The sequence below is a fragment of the Pelophylax lessonae genome, assembly GCF_965119305.1.
Source record: "Pelophylax lessonae genome assembly, chromosome: 3".
NCBI lineage: Eukaryota > Metazoa > Chordata > Amphibia > Anura > Ranidae > Pelophylax > Pelophylax lessonae.
Genome location: NC_138770.1, coordinates 272,610,117 through 272,631,246, shown reverse-complemented (window position 1 = coordinate 272,631,246; position 21,130 = coordinate 272,610,117). Strand labels below are relative to the sequence as shown.

Below are 21,130 nucleotides of genomic sequence, written 5' to 3'. Positions count from 1 at the left end.
TACTAAGTGTGTTGCAGTCTGTATGATAGTTCAAGGTCTAATACATTCAATTGTCCGATAAGCGTGTTTTGAACACTCTGCTTGGTGGTGGACCTTCTTCACTCTTCTAATATTGGGTGCTGTGCAATATCACTGGGATTTTCTTCTAGTGGAAATTGACTTTTTATATGGACTTTTTAAATGTTTTAGCGCTGCATATTTTATCTTTCTGCCTTGTTACATATGATCAGTGTATGACTCGAGTGTAGCTACTTGTTGAGATTTTTATTGTGAGTTCATCTGCTCAATTTTAAGTGTTCTTAGCGCAACTATACTTACACTTTTATACCATTTGGATAGAACAGTAGAGGTTGCTGTGGTAACATGTACACTTATGGCATTCAAAGAATGTTAATTTTTAGCCAGCTCGCCCTTCCAGTGGCTTAAGTGTCACCGTATTACAGGAACAACAACAATGGGGATACCTGTCTAGATCACCTGCTTGGAGCCTTTTCTCTCTCTCCACTGGATGTGTTCACTTTTGTTTTAATATGAATTTTGTCTGTGGACCACCTCTCTCATTTAGCTTGCCAATTCTCCTATGACCATGTTTTTAACTGGCATTTTTAAAACGTACAAGGGCAATTCTTTTTTTTTTTTTTTTTTTTACAGAAACTAGTCAATATCTTAGATCACTACAAATACTATGAATTTGGGTACACAATCTGATTCAAATTGTACCTAAGCAATGTTAAAACATTTTGAAAAGCCCTTCTTGTTTTGATACAAGAAGTTACACAGCAGCAGCAAACTTTGATTGCACATTTTCATGGCCACCAAGCAAACCACAGTGCAGTCATAGAAAACACCTACTCTTACTTTTCCCTAAGTGAAAAATAGAGTTATAGGCATGATGGTGAAAGAAAATGTTATTTCCATGCTTAATGATTTTCACAATAAATTCCTGAAAATTTTGCAGCTCTGGATGCTCTAATGTGGCCCTTAGAGCTTTGACATACATTTGATGACCTCTTGATTGAATCTGAGATGTGGAGACAGGGTGGTTGCACTCTTAACTCTGATCTGTCTATTTCTTTTCTCTTGACTGATTATTTTTCTGTTCCCCTCTTGTTTCCTTTTCAAAGCTCAATCCTTGTTTAGCCACTTCCTCCTTTTCCTGTTTCCCCTCTATTTTTCCCTCTTTTCCCATTCCCTATGTCAGTATTATTTGACTATTTTGCTATCAATCTATCATTGGATAAACCTTACTGGTTCTTTGCTTTCTTTATTTAACAAGAGAACAGTGGAACTGATGTTTCAGCCCTTTGAAATATCGTCAACTTTGTTATGTGGTTACTGGCTTTTATTCAGGGGAAAGGCGCAGATTATCTTGCTACTATATGCAAAAGAAACCCAACATCTTCTCTGCACATGGAAATATGCTTCTTTGTTATATAACCATTGACCTTGTATTACTACTGTTCTAATATGTAATACATGTCACATTGTATATTGATGATGCTTTTGTCTTCATATTGGCTTAATCACTGCAGCTAACTTGTGACTGAATGTTTTACATCCTATACTAATACCATTTTTTTAAAGGAAACACTGTATTCCCACAGTCTGAGTTCAACTTCAGCCATTTGTTTTATTTGTTTAAAATTTCCATAAAGCAAAGACTTTTTTTTTTCAATGTGGATAGTGAAGGGGATCATAAAAACCCTAAAAATATGTTTAAAAAGGAAACTACTATATCTAAAAAAAAGAATAATTCCCTTCACACAAGGATAGATTTACTAAAGGCAAATAGGGGGTTTGGTTTGCAAATTAAGTTGCACTCTGCAAGGAAATTAACCCCAGAGCTAACTGAATATGTTGAAATGTTACTTTGCAAACAATTAGAACCATGTGCAGGGGGAAAAAGCCCTTGTATGATTGAAGTCGGCAAAGCTATGCACTAACCTCTTGAAAATTCCCTTGCAAAGAGTGACTTTACTTGCAAACCAAACAGCTTATTTGACAGTAAATCAACTCTATTGTATTCTCACAGTCTCAATGCCAGCTGATTTTTTTAAATTTTTTTTTAATTTTCCTAAATCCAAAACCCATTTCATTTACTATAGGAAAGGACATAATAATGTTTACCAACATTGTTGATATTCGGAGGAGTTCATACATCTCGTGCGTCGTGGAAAAGTTTTTGCTTCTCCTTTTTTTGCCAATCTGTATATTTTTCATAGATAACTATTAAATCAATATTTGGTTTGATCTCAGAAACTATGGGGGCTTGGTTTCCTCTCCAAATCTTGAAGATTTTCATCTAGCTGAAAATAATATGTGCATAGCTAATGTTCTAAATGTTATAGGGAATCTGTTCATATTGCTAATTTGACATATGGATCAAAGGAGTGCCATTGCAGGATTGGGATTATGTATGCAACATGTCACATTGGAGAGAAGTCAGAAAACCACATTCTAATAGCTCAGTTGATATTTTAAAATGCATAGGAGATTAAGAAATGTGTTTATAAGTGTACAGTCAGGTATATAAAATGGTAATTGGTACATCCAGGTGTGCAAGGCAGCCCTAGCCCAAGGAAGACTGTGGACATAATCTTTTTCTTAAGAGCAAAAATAGCAGGGGATAAAGGGAGAGAGCCATCTTCTTATATTCAGAGGCACTTGATGGAGAAAGATTATCAGAGGTCATGGCGGTGATAACTTTGCCAAACAAATTTAGCAAACAAAAGGTTACAACAGACAATCACAAAAATTAAAAGAATGGTACATTATATTCAAGGGGGGCGGAGTCATTAACCACATGCTGGCTTGTCAGTGTCATGCAGGAGCTGGGACTGCCGCAGCAGGAGTAAGCTGCATCTATTGAAAAGGAGTGAAACGATCCTCCTAATCACCTATAACAAGTGGCCATGAGCACTGTCTGGACATAGAAATCTACCTGACTGTGAACAGTAGAGTGTTATATGACTTCTACATCCATTGTGGCTGCCAGCATCGGTTGGATCTGAGAGCAGTGAGCAGTGCATGATATCCCTATTTATCTGGTAAGAGGCCTGACGGGCTCTTGTGAATGCACGGTGGGGAGCACTTTGTTTGGTTTGAGCACTAGGATCGTCTATTTTCACCATAGAAAAGCACTTATTTTATTCCGTCCGGTAAGGAGGAATTCCAGCAGGTGGAGAGAATTTCAAGTCACCAATTTGAATTAACTATCACCTGTCACCAATACACCACTGTCGGTGGTCCTACTATTGACACGGTTGTGTCTTGGGACTTTTTATACCATATACATTTCTGCACCAATATATTTTGTTTATATTTGAGGTTGTATTTATTTATTGATTGTTATTGTTTGGAATATACACACAATTTATTGATATAGCGCACCACTCATTATTTATCACGTACTATTTTTCATCTGGGAGCAGCATATCACAGACCAGCGCACTTTTCTTTTTACAACATTATATTCAAAACAGAAAGCAGTAGAGTATATAAAAAAAAAAAAAGATGTGAGCAGTAATAACTACCGTTTGTATCTGGGGAAAAACCGTAATAGTCCCGCAACAGAAGAAAACACCAAAGCTTATTAAGCTGTGGGTTGGGGGAAATTACAGAGAGCTCAGCATCAAGTAATCATTTCCGTAGTCTGCCCTGCAACTTGACACCCTTGATCCAGAGGATTTGGGGGAATAGATGCTTGTGAGAATAGATAGGAGATTCCAATATCTGCCATTCTTGTAGTAATTTATTTTTTTTGTCTACAGATTTAACAATGTAGGATTTCCTTTCTTTAATGATGAGCAGTTTCACACGGTAACCCCATTTGTATGGTATTCGATGATTATGCAGTGGTATTGTAATCACCCGTAGGCTTTTTTGTGTTTCAGGGTTTTAGGAATTTGAGTGGCCCATACCAAATTTTACTTTTATGTGGTAAAAAAGGATGGCAGCTAGGTGAAAAAGTTTGGGTATCCTTTGTCTGTGATCAAAAATCAACTCTGAAGAAGGCATGTAAAAAATATCTATTAGTTATTTGGCTAAGTATTCTCTTAGATTTGCTTGTTTTCTGGTTTCGTGGGAGTGGGGAGGGGATGGGGGGAGGGGAATACCACATATTTTGACATTGTTGTACCTGAAGCAGTCTTTTATTTATGCTAGTTTAGCATTTGGCCAATCAATGATGCCACACATTGGGGGGGGGGGGGCGGTGACATCCCGCTATGAGGAAGTGTACAGTCAGCCATTTTTTTTAGGTCCCTGATGTCATGTGGCTTGATAGTGTTACAAGGTCTCAGGTGTGAATGGGGTGCAGGTGTGTTACATTTTTGTTATCACTCTCACTCTCTCATACTGGGTCACTGGAAGTTCAACATGGCACCTCATGGCAAAACTCTCTGAGGATCTGAAAAAAAGAATTGTTGCTCTACATAAAGATGGCCTAGGCTATAAGAAGATTGCCAAGACCCTGAAACTGAGCTGCAGCACGGGGGCCAAGACCATACAGTGGTTTAATAGGACAGGTTCCACCCAGAACAGTCCTCACCATGGTTGACCAAAGAAGTTGAGTGCACATGCTCAGCGTCATATCCAAAGGTTGTCTTTGGAAACAGACATACAGTGCCTTGCGAAAGTATTCGCCCCCCCCCCCTGAAATTTGCGACCTTTTGCAAAATTTCAGGCTTCAAACATAAAGATATAAAACTGTAATTTTTTGTGAAGAATCAACAACAAGTGGGACACAATCATGAAGTGGAACAAAATTTATTGGATATTTCAAACTTTGTTAACAAATAAAAAACTGAAAAATTGGGTGTGCAAAATTCAGAGATTTTGTGCTTGCTGAGTCACAAACATAACATAGAAGTACCAGGTTTCTGCAATATTCAAAAGGACAGAGAGTTTTGTGTACTTAAAGTGAAAGTAATGTCAAACAAAATGAATGTTAATTTAGATAATCAGTTCCCATATGATGTAGAGGAATATATCTGATTATCTGGTCTTTGAAGGAGGCGATCCATTTGGATTTATTGCTTGGCGTATGTGGCCGTTCCATTAAGTTTGAGGCCTCAGCTTCTGGTAAGCTGCCACCTTGCTATTTTTATTCCACGGGTGTACTCCTGCCTCTACTTTTGGATTCAAGTCTTCGGGTCTATTATCACCTCTCTGGGACTTTTTATTTATCAATTTATGGACTTTATTCACTGATTGTTATTTATTTTACACCTCACTTTTAAGTATATGGGTTACACCATATCTGATAGCGCTGCACTACCTTTTGCTTTATACTGTTGATTTTACCATTGATCAAGTGTTTTCAGCTGCTTTCACTAATTATCCATTTATTTGATCACTCATTTATTCACTATTAGCGCAGGATTTTTTGTGTTTGTCTCTGTGGAAGGCTACATGCACATACAGATCGCGATTTGCCAATACAGAACAGTATAGTGATGGGGCATTGTCTGCACAGCTTGGAGAAAATTAATAAGGTGTAATAATGTATTGTATATATGAGGAGTAGAAGAGGAGGAAGAAGATGGTGAGATGAGAGAATAAACCAGTTTCCAAATTAGTTTTGTAAATTTATTTTGAAAATTCTCTTTTGAGGTTATTGTTGGAAACAATTTTTGTAAGTTTTATTTAGAGAAATAAACATTTTTTTTTCAAGAGTACCTCTATAGGGTTACAGTGTGAAGGCACCAACACCAAAGCCCAATTTTTTTGCATCTGTTACTTCTATCCAAAGTCTGAAAAAGAGACACCAGACTTTATCTAAAAAATAAATTGTTAATCTTGGCCTGAGTGTACTAAACCTTGGCTTCTTCACATAGGGCTTGCTCCCTGTGGTGCAAAACTTTGTTATTTCCATCCAAAGTCAGCCAAGCAGATACCAGAATTTATCCAAGTGCAGTAAATTGTGGCCCCATCATACCGACCGGCTTCCCAAGCTGTTGTTCACAAAATAAAAAAAGCTTGCAGGAAAAATAAATTGTAATGTCATTTTTTTCTTTATATATGTCAGTTTTGCTGCAGCAGGTTCTATACACTGTACAGATGTGCCAATTTATAGGCAGACTAAGAGCACTATAGGCACTATATTTAAATGAATTTTTTATGCTTATTGTTTCACTTTAAGCTTCATTAAAATCACTGCTACTTTAAAAATTATCTTTTTAATCACTTCTGGACCGGAAGTATTTGCCCCTTAATGACCAGGCCCTATTTATATTCAGCACTGTGTTACTTTAATGGACAATTGCCAGGTCGTGCGACGATGTACCCAAACAAAATTTACGTCCTTTTTTTCCCATAAATAGAGCTTTCTTTTGGTGGTATTTGATCACCTGTGCGATTTTTATTTTTTGCATATAAACAAAAAAGGAGTGACAATTTTGAAAAAAAAAAAACAATATTTTTAAACTTTCTGCTATATAAAATTCCCCCTCAAAAAAATGTAAAAAATCTACATTTTTTAACATTTTAGGCCAATTTGTTTTCTTTTTTTTAAATTTATATCTTTATTGGTGATTTTTTATATATACATACATTTCAAACAAACATTGTCATATTCTGACCAAACCCCACCCCCCTTACCTCCCCCACCCTCCTCCCCCCAATTAAACCGATGACTCAAAAAAAAAAAAAAAAAGAAAATTTTTACACTTTTATACACACATTCCCAACATTTCTTCGTATGAAGATGTATTCCATATTATATTACCATACACCAGGAGGGGTATGGGGACCGTCCCCCGCAGTTTTGACCCGGCTCCGCCCAGGGTAACCCTCTCTTAAACTCCCTTTAAGAAGAATTGGCTTCCAAGTATTGCATCCAGGGTCTCCATCTCAACTTAACTTGATCCTCTGAATATGGCGGACAGCTCTTCCATCTTAAAAATCTCATTGACCTTCCCACACCACAACTCGTAAGTTGGGATCACTGTCTGTTTCCAGAAAATCGGTATGCATGCCCTTGCTGCATTCAACAGACGCAGAGTCAGGGACCTTCTGTAGCTCTGCACTGAGCTTCCTGTCAAATGCAGCAAGCACAAGGCGGGGTCCTCTAGTATATCCACATTGGTTATATGTTTTATAGCCACTGCTATCTTATTCCAAAATGGCCGCACTCTTTTACATCCCCAAAAAATATGGACCATGTTTCCATCCTCCAATCCACACCGCCAGCATTTTCCTGAGACCGCCTCTTTTATTCTGTGTAATAGTGATGGGACTCTATACCATCTGGTTAGAATTTTATACCCTGTCTCTTGGATCTTACAATCTAGAGACGATTGATGAACTAATCTCAGGATCTTATTTATCTGCTCTTTTGACCACACGGTATTTAACTCCTGCTCCCATTTTTGGATAAACGGCAATTGTTGGTCTCCCTCATCTTCTGACAGTTGTGTATAGAACCTTGAGATCAGATGGCCCATCGCTTTACCTGTTCTACACATATTTTCCAGGTCCGTTAGCTCTCGTGGTGCGTACCCTTTCCGCCGAACTGATCTAATATAATTATACAGCTGATATAGGCTGAAATAATCTAACGATTCTCCTGCACCTGTCCTAAGTTCTTCTAGGGAGGGCATAGGCCCATTTTGCCATATATCACATAGGCGCCTTTTACCATCTTGAGCCCACCTACGGATTCTGGCATTTATACACCCCAGGGGAAAATCCGTGTTCCCTAAAATCGGTGTCATCGGAGATAGACCCGGGGCTACCCTCCAATGCGACTGAATTCTCTTAGTTTCTTTTATAGTCGCTCCCACTGTAGGATGTTTGAGAATAGCGTCTTTAGATTCGAACACCGACCATGGGGCTGGGGGGGTTAACTGTCCTGTTTCCTCATTCTCTAAATCCACCCATCGTTTGGTACGTTTATTGCAGTGCCAGTCTACCACCCTTACTAAATGGACCGCCCTGTAATATCTCAGGATATCTGGGAATCCAATCCCACCTCTTACTTTGGGTAAGGCCAACGTCTGCATCTTAATTCTAGGGGATTTGTTTGCCCAGATATAGGCGCGAAGTATGACCTTAATTGATTGAAAAAATTCTTTTGGAACTGCTATTGGAATTGTCTGCATCAAATACAAAATACGGGGTAACACATTCATTTTAATAACGCTACTGCGCCCAAACCCCGTCACTGCCAACAGCTGCCATATTCTGAGATCTGCTTTAATCTTTCCTACAAGCGGAAGGTAATTCTTTCTATAGAGATCCTCGGGATCTGCCGTTAACTGTATCCCTAAGTATTTGAGCGTATCTGAGGCCCATTGAAACGGAAACGCTATTCGAAGTGCTCTCTCTTCTTGGTCAGATAACGATACGTTGAGTGCCGCTGATTTAGTTACATTAATTTTATAGTTAGAGAACCCACTGTATGTTTTCAAGGCGTCTAGAATATTTGGTAGTGAAAGAGAGGGGTTAGTAGCAAAAAACAGCAGGTCATCCGCAAACGCGGCCACCTTGTGTTGTTCCCCCCCGCATTGGATTCCCGCTATATCCGGAGAACTCTGAATTCTACACAGTAGGGGTTCCAGGCACAACACGAATATAAGCGGGGATAAAGGGCACCCCTGCCGTGTGCCATTAGAGATAGGGAAGTAGCTTGACCTCCATTCATTTACCCTAACCGCAGCCGTAGGGACCGTGTAAAGTGCCAGTACAAATTGCAGCATTTGCGGTCCCAGGCCTATATATGACAGGGTGGCCCGGATAAAATCCCATGCCACCCTGTCAAAGGCCTTTTCCGCATCCGCTGCGAAAAGAACCATCTTCTTCCGTGATGTACGTGCCAGATGTATTAGATCTATGGCTCGAATTGTATTATCCCGGGCCTCCCGGGTAGGAATAAAGCCCACTTGGTCAAAATGGACCAGGTCTGCCATATATGGTAAGAGCCAATTTGCTAATATTCTTGCGTATAGTTTCGTGTCTACATTTATCAAAGATATCGGGCGATAGCTACCACAACACAGGGGGTCCTTCTCTTCTTTAAGTAATAAAGTAATATGCGCCCGTAGAGAATCCAACGGGAACGCCGCTCTTCTTCCCACCTCATTGAAATATGATAGTAGGGGGTTCTTTAAACGCTCCCCAAATTTCTTGTAGTAGCTTAAAGTAAAGCCATCTGGGCCAGGTGCCTTATGTGCCTTGGTCTGTGAGATCGCAGCGGCCAGCTCTTCCCCCGATATCTCACCTTCCAATGTCAATACTTGGTCTTCTGACAGAGTACGCATGCCCGAGTCTCGTAAATACTCCTCTATCTGCTTCCCCTTTTCTGGACTTTTCTTACTTTCCGGTAGGTTATATAGTGACCGATAGAAAGAGCAGAACTCTTCTGCTATGTCAGCTGAAGTGTGAACCTCCCCATCTTTTGTATTTCTAAGACGTAAGATTTGAGTTCGTCTTTTTGGGCCCCTCAATGCTCGTGCCAGCATCACCCCTGGTTTATTTGCATATTCATACAGGTGTCTTTTCAACCATAACATATTTCGTACTGTCTTTTGAAAAAGTATCTGATTCAATTCCTCTCTTACCCGCATGAGAGGGATCAAGTGAGCTTCCGCAAGCGTTCTCTTATGCTGCCTACTCAGCTGTTCAATTTTAGTTAAATATTCTTTGATTTTCGCCTCCCGCTCTCTTTTACGCTGTGCACCCAACTGTATCAGTACCCCTCTTATCACGCACTTATGCGCTTCCCAGACCGTAGAAGGTGAGAGCGACTCCGATGTATTTTCTATAAAGTAGTTGTGTAACGCCTCATCTATCTTCCCCTCCGCTTCCGGGGATTGTAATAAGGCCTCATTTATACGCCATGATCTTGGACTACAGTTTTTCGATTCCCATTCTATACTCACATACACCGGGAAATGGTCAGAGATTGAAAAATCTCTGATATCTGAGTCTGTCACTAACGGCAGGTCTGCCTGGGTAACCAGAATTCTGTCTATCCTACTATATGCCTTGTGGATTGGAGAATAGAAAGTGTAATTTCTCTCTCCCGGGTGCATCAACCTCCATGGATCGATGAGGCCCAGGAGGGAGATCTCTTTTTGCAGCCTTCGTAATTTAGCAAATGACATATATGAGCTTCTTTTGGAGGTATCTAACAGAGGTTCTGGGGCATAGTTAAAGTCACCTCCCATCACTAAGTGCCCTTCCCGGAATTCCAAGACAACCGGAATCATTTTCTGTAAAAACATTACATGCTCATAGTTGGGAAAATAGACATTTACGAGGGTTACCTCGACCCGTCCTATCCACCCCTTCACCAACACAAACCTACCCATTGGGTCGGCCAATTCTTCTTTTAGGGTCCACTTCACAGCACTTGATATTAAGAAGCTCACACCCTTGGATTTGGCAATAGGGGATGTAGCGTGGTAAATCCATGGAAAGTCTTTATTGTACAATTTTGGTACTGCATCTTTGCAGAAGTAGGTCTCCTGAATGAAAGCTATTTGTGTAGCATCTCGTTTTAGATCCCCCCTAAGTCTCCTACGCTTCTGTGGGGTTGATAGTCCCCTCACATTATAGGTCGTGATCTTACAACCTGCTGTCCCCCCCCTGGGTCGCTCCACCTCCAGCCACCATTGTGGACGGTCCCCCGCCCCCCACGGCCACACAAGCTATGCAAGACAAAAAAGCAGAACACCAAAAAAAGAAACCCCCCTTCACCCACACAAGTATGTATATACTGTTTAATTCCCACTACCCCTACCCCCTCTAATGGTTATCTAAACCAGCGCAACCAGGCGCTATCTACTGAGGGGGCCGTGGTTCCCAAAACCCTGCGAGCAAGCCACTGTACCTGGACACTCTTCTTCAAGAACAAGAGAAGATAAAAAAAAAAAAAAGCTAAGCTCCAAAAATTGGAGCTAAGAAAAATGGGCTCTACTCCCTCTCACCCCTACCATGGTGTAAGGATGTAGTCCCTATCCTCTCACTAACGGACAGTAAAATTATAGGTTTTAAGTGTCCAGCTAGAGGAGCTCTGCCTCGGTGGGTGATCGCCTCCTTTCACATAATGTCAATGTCCTACTCCCGCCCCAGAGACCTCCCAATCTAACGGACCCCAAGTATGATAATGAACACACTCTAGGTTTGACTTTCCCAGCCTTTCCCCCTACAAAAGGTGGCGCGGCCCTGTACGGCCAAGACGTCACCCCTCTCCCCTAGGGGAGCGGTTCTCTCAAGGCCCATATGCGCCCCTGGGTTGGAGTCAAACTACCCCGAGCCAGGTCGCAGATGAAGGGGACTTGATTGCCACATAGTCAGATCCCCTGCTTGTACCTTCTACTCCTATCCCTCTATGGGTTCCCCTCCCCCCAACTCCCCTCCTGAGGGCCCCGGGGCCCACTCACCCCCCTTCTACAAAACATTTACCCTCCCCTCTACTCCATCTTAACCCTTCGAACTTGAACTAGGTCCTGGGAAGATCTCTCTTACTCACTTCTAGTTGCTGTTAACCATAGCTATTCCCTGAGTCACTATACCCTCTGTATACACCCTAATAGTGATTTAAATTCGGTATTATTAGGTCTCACATATCTTCTTTTTTGTGTTTTAAGCGTGTCCCGCACAAAGTGAGGGAACACTCTCAAGTTACCTCTACCTCAGTGCCCCTTTCCCTCGTGACCCTTAAGATCGTGCCCCGGCCCTCCGTGGCTGGCGGGGGCACAAACACAAGCATAAAAGGAAAAAAAAAAGAGAAAAAAAAAAACCCTTGTGAAATTATAGTTGATCTCTACGGATACAAATATATAATATCTAATTTTCCTGTGAAGCAAAAAATCCAAAAACACACACCACAGTTCCCCCATAAGAAAAACAGGATAAAATAAAACACATGACACAAAAAGTAACCCCCCCCCCCCCCCCAGGGTGACTCCGATGGTAAGGACATATAAAAAATAACACAGAAAAAAAAAAAAAAAAGGCCATTTCTCAACACAGCAAATGTTCGGGGCGGGTGTGGGGATACCAGGGACCTCCACACATCTTAACTTTCCCCCCTCCCAATAAAAGAGGGAGAGGAGGAGATAGGGAGAACCCCAAAAATGAAACAAGGCATGGGAAAAACCAGGAAGGAAAAAAAAACAGAAAAAGACCATGGGATAGGCCAGGAACCTGTATGCAACACTTTTAGGTTTGTTATTTTATTGTCTCCTTGTCCTGAGCGTCTGTTTTGCTCCCACACCTATCTACTCCAAATTTCACCCATGTTGTGTGGTTCAATTCATGTGGTAGTTCACGGAGTTTCCTAGGACATCTAACCAGTCACTCACATGGATTGGGGCACACCCCAAAAATGTAAAGAGCGCGGGAAGCTGGTCTGGCCATTTCAATAAGAACGTTTCTCTGTCTTTCATCACTTTCAAATGGAAGGGGTGTCCCCAAAAATAGGTTGCTCCCACTTTTCTTATGACCTCTAGGAGGAGTTTAATTGCGGCTCTCATCTTTAGGGTCCCCCGTGAAAGATCTGGCAACAATTTCAACTGAGAACCTTCATACTCGATCTGCCCTTTTGCCCATGCTTGTCTCATTATGTCTTCTTTAAGTGAAAACAGGTGAATCCTAATCAAGACATCTGGGATTAGATCTGTTCCCGTCCTTCGGGGCGCTTTAACCCTGTGCACTCCGTCAATTTCCATTTTTTCCATTTGGGGTCTCTCCAACAGACCATTCAAAATACCCACTACCGTGGTTCTGAGCTCTGGGCCCTTTATGGATTCCGGCAAGCCCCGCAGTCGAATATTATTCCTCCGGCTGCGGTTCTCACCATCATCCTGCTGTGCCAATTTGTTTTCTGACCAATGTCCCTTTGACAGCAGCTGGTGGTCGTGAGACAGTGTGAGGAGAAAAAAACAGCTGATCGCCAGCTGCTGTTTACTTTACATAACCAGCTATCATTGGCTGACAGCTGATCACGTGGTAAGGGGGCGGGATCACCCCCAATCTCCGATTTGTGATCAGGCGAGTGTCATGGACTCACTGATCACTGATCACATACAGGAAATATTGGTCAGCTTGGCATATCACTGCTCCCTGTCTTTAACTACTTGGCGTCCATGCTATAGTCGAATGACGGCTACAGCGCAGACCAGAATTGCCGGGATGGCGTACAATGAAGTTTTCTCGGCAATGAGCGGCCTGCGCGCTCCCTGCAGAGTGTACCCGGCTCGCTCTGTGATCAGTGAGTCCATGAGACTCGCCTGATCACAGATCGGGGGCGATCCCGCCCCCTTACCACATGATCAGCTGTCAGCCAATAACAGCTAATTATGTAAAGTAAACAGCAGGCGGCGAGCAGCTGTTTTTTTCTCCTCACACTGTCAGTGCGCAGGCGCGCGGTGGACCCACATGCAGGCAACTGGCAGGGAGACCGGAGACAGACGGACTAGCAGTGGCGGTGTCCTGAGCTAATCGTCGGCTGCAGGGTGTACCGTATGCCATCTGAGAGTGAGAGGGGGAGAAGGTCCTTGCTGAAGAGCCTGTCTTTGTGACTAGATATGTGAGTGCAATTCCTGTAATGTGTTATGCATTTTCTAATAAACGTTATCACGCGAGTTCGGCTGTGCGCTGTTTGTCTCCTTCCTGCAGCTGTGCCTCCTATCAGTGCCCAATCATTAGTGTCCCCTACCAGTGCCTATCATTGCCCATCAGTGCCACCTAATAGTGCCAATCAGTGCCCAGGAGTGCTGCCTATTAGTGCCCTTCAGCACCACCTACCAGTGCCATTCAGTGCCGCCCATCAGTGCCACCCATCAGTGCCAACTTATCAGTGCCAACTTATCAGTGCCCATCAGTGCAGCCTACCAATGCCTATCAGGCCGATCAGTGCCGCCTCATCAGCACACGTCAATGAAGGAGAAAAATTAACTGTTTGCAAAATTTTATAACAAACTATAAAAACTGTTTTTTTTTTTTTTTTTTTCAAAATTGTCGGTCTTTTTTTTGTTTGTTCAGCAAAAAATAAAACCCCAATAGTGATTAAATACCACCAAAAGAAAGCTCTATTTGTTTGAAAAAAATTGATAAAAATGTAATTTGGGTACAGTGTTGCATGACTGCGCAATTGTCATTCAAAGTGCGACAGAGCTTAAAGCTGAACATTGGCCTGGGCAGGAGGGGAGTTTAAGTTCCCAGTAAGCAAGTGGTTAACATTGACATCTATGGGAAATATTGGTTAGCTTGACATGGCACTGCTCCTTGTATTTAACATTGGCGTCTATGGGAAATCTTGGTCAGCTTGACATGACACTGCTCACAAACTATAGGTGACAGGGACACAAAACTTGGGGAGCACATAGAGGGGACTCAGGACTACCATATATCTATACATTTTAAAAGTGGGGTATAACCTGAACACTACACTGACTGCACTAAACTAACTTAACACACTATCCACATACTACCTGCCTCACCTCTATTATCACACACTATACATGGCTGCCGTGTAAGCAGCAGCCTTAAATAGTGTGGGGCATGGACTTAACCCTTAGCCATGATTGGCTAAAGGCACCCTGCCTTTGGCCAATCATGGCTCTGACAGGACATTGTGCTGTGATTGGCCAAAACATACAGGTCAGGTGCATGCTTTGGCCAATCACAAGCACTTAATGCATTATGGGGCGCTCACACCCGATGTTTGAGTCCAACGTACATTCGATTCGAACATCCAGTTCATCCCCACAGCCTATATGTCTTTAGTAAGTCAATCCTATAGATAAAAGGATAGGTAATAGGAATGAGTCAGACCAAACTGACCAAACTGTGGCTGTTTAGGATCGATCGATCTGTCTGTCTGTCTATCTATCTACTCTTTAAAAGATTTCTCAAAATCAACTTGTATTTTCTGTACTTGTTCAAAATGGTCTTGGCTTGAAAATTAAAAAATAAAACGAATGCAGCCACCAAATCTAAGGAATGTAGGCTTAAATATACTGCATTCCTGCTCTAGGTTTGGTTATCCTTTAACTGCCTCTATCTCTTTAGTAAATCAACTCCAATACACAATAGCTAAAGGAATAAAGTACAAAGTGTTCATTTAGTTAGCCTTATTCATTTAGCTACAGTATGTTCAGTCATCTGTGCAAAATACATGCAAATATTTTGTACCTTTTATATCAATAAAGTGCACTAAAGAATATCCATGTTAAGATCCTAGCTTAACAAAAACAGAATACCCCTGTAAGGGCTGCTTGTATTAACTATTAACTGGTTCTGCTGTTATTTATCATTAGAATCTCCACTTTCAACCAGCAGTGTATGAAATGTGCCTGTCGTAGTCAGAGCCTGCACTTCAGTAGAGTGTCCGTCTGTCTGTCTGTCTGTCTGTCTGTCTGTCTGTCTGTCTGTCTGTCTATCTATCTATCTATCTATCAAAAGATTTCTCCTAATTTCCTTTCCAAGTGGCTTCTAGTTAAATGAGCTAAAAAATCTCCCCAAAAAGTGAACTGGCAGAAGTACTAACCTTTCACAACTCGGTAAAAACGTAATTAAAATAAAAACAAAAATTGGGTGCTTGTATATAGCTATGCGTACTTGCACTTGAAAACTTTAAATACATGTATACTGGCTTTTTAAAAATACTTATCAACTGCTCTGGTTTCCAACTATTTTGGTTACATAGTACATAAGACAAAGTATAAGGAAATCTCCTTTTGACTAAAAACCCATCCTATTTTAGTTACCAAATCAATGAGACATTGCAGTTTCTAGCTGGCTAATATGTTACATTTGCATAATGTTCTCAGCAAGGAACATAGATTAAAAGATTTCTAGTGTTACTGCATATGAAGACCCTTATTGATCTAACATCTTAATTCTCTTCCCTTTCCAACTGTTATGTTTTCACTGGCCTTCATACAATAATGAGTTCAATGAGATGTCAAGCAATGTATGCATTTGGTTTAAAATTTGAGATATTTCTCACACAGATTTGTCTGTCAGTGTTTCTGATATATTTTTTCAAAGCCAACCATACACAGCAATTCCCAAATGTGAAATTTTAGAGCTATCTAGACATTTATCAATAAATAATAAATAATAATAAAAATAACAGTAATAGCAGCATTGATATTTACCACCTCTTTAATCCTCTTAGGGAGTTTGGAGTAACGGAGACTACACATAAAAAAGGCTGTATTATTTAGCCACAATGCTGCATAGAGGTAGATAATGCATTTAAATATTTCATCTATTACTTAATATTGTGAATATAAAGTCTGCGTTCATTATTATTAAAGCATAACTTTTTTGGTAAAAATGATTGTGCTGTTTATCATGATAAAACAGCCATTTTGTAACCCACTACCAATAATGAATATGTATAACTTAAATTTCATAGCAGTGCCAACTCCCCCTAAGGAAAAGTTGAAATGTCCTTAATTTCCTTTGGTTATAAGGGGGGAACTGACTACACAGTGTAAATGTCAGTTCTCTGTATTCTTCTTTCTTACCTCCTAGGCCAACTGTCATTTCCTGCAATTATATTCTGTTTATATATCCATGTTTGTATATCTGTTTGATAAACCCAAAAAATACTACTGCTGATCTTGCCAAATACCTTGTTCGCTAATATGTGTTGACTGTTATCAACTACAATGTTCAATGAGTGCTACATAACCATGCCCCTCATTGTTATAGACAATAGAGTTCAGTGGGGCTCAGAAGTCCTATATTGTTTCTGTTGTCTTGATACTGAAGGGCGAATGAGTGCTGTCATTCTAGAACTGGAAGTGTGCTACTTGCAGAATACCTAGGTAATATAATGAAAAAAATACTCAAGAAAACAATGCAGCCACCACATTTAAGGACTTTTAGGTTGCAATATATTAAACTTTTGTTTTGAGCTCTAAGTCAGCCTTTCTAAGGGGCCTATTTACCCCAGGTCTCAGGAAACCCCTGCTAAAACCAATTTATTGGAGGTCAGTGGGAAAATGCCCCTTACATTGGTGGTCAGTGGTAAGAATTCCCCCTACATTGGTAATCAGTGGGAAGAATGCCCCCCCCCTTACATTGGTGGTCAGAATGCAACCCTTAGACTCCCCATACACCCTATAACCTGTACAACCTCTTTTAGAGCTACTAACAAGTAAGTAGTGCAAGGGTGTCCTTGGTTGGATACAAATACAGTTAAATGTAGGGAGATTACTGTATATATTCAGATTGTAACCTGGTTGATAAACTTTACAGACAGCTAAAAAAAAAAAAAAAAAAAGAAATTGGCGTCCTGCTGCTGACTAGGCCAAGTGGCACTGTCCCCAGAATTATGCAGGTGCCATCAAATGGGAGGTCAATCAGCCATAGCTCAAGCAATCCCTAGCAACCTCTGGATGAACCCTTTAATTTCATGGAATCCTAGTTGAGAATGGCTGGTCTAGATACTCTTTAAGATTCTGGCTATTTTAGCAACACTTACGCTGCTTTACCCAATACACGTAGAATAATCACATACAGCATATACAGTGAGTCTTGTTAGATGATCTCCTGTTGACCTAGATAGAAGATTGGCTATGGATGGGCAGAGGTCTTATTGTACTCAATTATAATAAACATGTATTAGTCTTCAAACAAAGTCACCCAGAGTTATCGTCTTCCCAGTTTGGTGATGGATAGATGCAGTGATAAAAAATATTGTTTTTCCTTTCTTCCAAAAAAAAGAAAAGATTGTATAGCCTCCAAAGAGATTTACTAATATATTGCAAAATCTCTTTGTGAAACAAAGATTGTCTCCAATTACTGGAAAGCTTAGTACTGTATTCTATACAGCCATATTGTCTCATGCATTGCTGGAATCAATTTCATAACTTGCAGTTAGTTTATTTCCAGCCATGCTTGTAGTTTTATTTTGGTTCAAGATTGTAGCTAATAGGGATGAGCTCAGTGTTCAGACTGACAATTGGCTGTGTGGATGTTTGTCTGAACACTATACATTTAGGGAATTTGGTGTGGACGAACATGACAGCTTCCGGTTGTCAATGGGAGCTAAGGAAGCAGTGGGTGCTTACACCCACTGTTTCCTCACCAACCACTGATATGACTGAAAGTACTGCAATTTGGTCCAACATTAGCGAAGGTAGATGGACTGTTGAGAGAAAAGAACAGATTGTCTGGTCAGTAGGCAGTTTGTTTTCTTTACGTGGATTTTAGGTTGTAGAGGGTAGCATCAAATTCATGGAAACAATTGGCTATATCAAGAGTGTTTGTCAGTCTGGTACCTTTAGAATCTGTCATGTAAGGGATCTTCGTTTGGGTAAGTTTGCGATTATGTTGGCTCGCAGGTAATTAACTAGATGTGTTTCCTATTGAGTACCAATTGAGTTTAAAGAGGGTGACATAGAAGTCAAATTTTTTTATACACAGTAGGTGGGGGCTGAGATCTCAGCAAAGTTGTCCTAGTTCGTCAGATACCTGTAATGAGGGTGGTAATTTGTTATTGAGTGTATACGATTTAGTTAGCGAGCACCATTTTTTCACCTTGACACAGGTTTAAAAAGAGGCCATGAACAACTTATTTATGGGCGTTCCAGCATGTGGAGAGATTTTAAACAGAACCTGCGTTGTATTAGAATAGTGCTCAATTTCAGATTTGATCTCTGCTCCATAGCTTGGATGGTTAAGGAAAGAGAAATTCACCCTCCATGTGGTGTGTGATTTAGGAGAACAGGTCTACCCACGTAATCAGCTTAATGGTGCATAAGGACACTTTCTGAAGTAGGAGGAAAGCCGCTAGGAACAGATCTTTGTGGATTCTGAATTCTGGAATAAGATGAGTGAAATTGTGAAAAAGAAGGTATAGTCTTTCTCCATTCCATGCATACATAGCCATATGTCATACAAGTTTTTCCAAAGGAGCAAAGAGGATAATGCAGTGGAGCATTTCCTAGTGATGTTGGAGGAGTCTAGGGAAGGATCAAGGACTTCATTTAATTCTTCACAAAAATAATTTGGTCTTTAGGGTAGGCCTGCAATTTATAGAAAACACATTTATAAAAAAGATAATTGGTGGCTGTTAGGAGTGTACAGATTAACTATCACCAACAGGTGGTTATTGGAAGGGACTGAGAGTATTATAAATTGCCCAGAAGGGCCATGTATCATGTGATCTAGTTGGAACACAACAGGAGAGTGGACAGCAATCATGACTCCCTTAACCTTTTGATCTGAACGTGCAGAGAAACAGTAGGAGTATAATTTGTGGGAGCAACAGGGAGTTTTGTCCTCAGCGAAGTGGGTCTCCTGGACACATAAAACATCTGCATGTTAGGATAGAACCTTGTTCCATAAAAGAGAGTGTTTGAAAGGGTGATTGAGAGCCTTGAGGGTAATAGAGGTGATATTTAGAGTCATGGTAGGAGATGAATAAGTTCGCTAGCATGGTCAAGAGGAGGACCCCCTCATCCGTACAGTAACTTTTTGTGCATAAGATATACTAGAGATCACTATGAACAGTAACAGCTGAAAAACAGAAGCAATAGTAACTGTGACGTAACAAAAATATCATTAGAAAAGTGTCTTATGCTGATTGTAAACAGAAGAAAATGTGGGTTTGCACTGTACACTAATGAAACTGGGGTAGGATATAAGAGATCCAGATGCCAACTCTGGCTCTCTAAGGGCAGTAACCTGAGATTTGAGCCATAGCCCAGGTGGCTTTTAATAATAATGTTATAGAGCTTCTAACAGCTGTATGTTTCGCTAGGTAACATTGACAGGTTGCCAGAGGTCTGATAATGTCGGCCTTCAGTTTGGTTGGAGGTGGTGAGGGTGAAAGGCCCCAGTTGTACAGCTGCTTCAGGCCATCCTTGGTAGTTAGGATAGGCATGATTTAGTTCTGGTAGGTCACCAGTAATTTTCTCACAAAGCCCTATCTGTAGATGATTTTTCACACTTGTAGAGTGGAGGTGACTGAGGCAAATGCCTTACAGGTTTGGGAGGTAGCCTCTGAAATATCATTGTAGAGAGAAATCTGGAGCGTAGGGGTCTGGAAGGGTGCATGATGACCTAGTTGCATGGATTAACCATTGATCATCTACATGACAGTAGTGTAGTTGTGCCAGGGTGTGATGAGCAATCGAGACAGGGAGGTGACTGGGCTTCTGAATTCTGTGCACCCTGTATTAGAGCCTGCGCAGTGAGATCAGGGAGCAACTTACGAACTTAGATATGAAATTTGTTCACTAGGTTTCCAGGTCCACTATTTTAAGTTGCAATTGGTGAATAATGCTGACTTGATCATACTGCTTTTCTACCACAGCATTGTAAGATTTAGCCAGTGCACTAGCTTGGTTCTCTAAAAAATCAGTGCGTTTCTCAATAGCTTCGAGTCGATCCTGTATATGTATAATGGAAGCTCTGATGTCCCTCTGAAGATCAGCATTGAGAGTGAGAAACATTGACTTTAAGAAGCTTTCTGAAGCAGGATTGTCAGTGCAGGCAGAGCTGATAGTGTCGTGCAGGATTCATAGCAGTGGAGTCCTAAATGTCTAATCAGCCATGCAGATCTGGTGCTGGATCCCTAGGAGGAAGTGAAGCTGGCAGGGACGGCTGTTGGCTCTCCTTCTCAGTGTCGTATTGGGCTCCCTGCTGTGATGGCCTCATGAAGAATCTGTGTAGCTGTCTGTGTAGCTGTCTAGAGCTGTGAAGCTTCTACTTCCACTGGAAGTGAATCCTCCACAATGAAGGTGGTGAAAGCAAGGACCATTACTGGGAGTTGCTGTACAGCCCTGTGTGAGAGCAGAGCAGAGCAGTGCATCTAGGCCACCATCTCTAACAATGGCCAAACTGCACCCCCCTCTCTTCACTTTCTATTCCTTGTACCATACAAGGTCCAAAGTAACAGTGACACAGACAAAGATTTCAAGCCCTTTTCACTTTACAAAAAAGGTGATTTTATTGCTCTCTGTATCCAAAGATGTCTTTTACTTTCTAGCTTGGTGAACATACTGGATGGCCCAGACAGCAACAAAAACACGACAGAAGCTCTAACCATTTGGCACTCTAGTAAACCTGAATATTAGTGTTTCTTTAGTTCATGAAAAATAATTAATAATTTATTAACACTGTGAGTAAACAAAATGAGCAAACTCCCAATGACAGC

The 21,130-nt window shown here is 41.0% G+C and overlaps 1 protein-coding gene across 1 annotated transcript in view; it reads right to left on the bottom strand.

The window, feature by feature from the left end:
* Positions 1–21,130, bottom strand: part of NAALADL2 (N-acetylated alpha-linked acidic dipeptidase like 2) — a 1,571,070-nt gene that overhangs the window by 1,247,425 nt on the left and 302,515 nt on the right. The window lies entirely within an intron of this gene.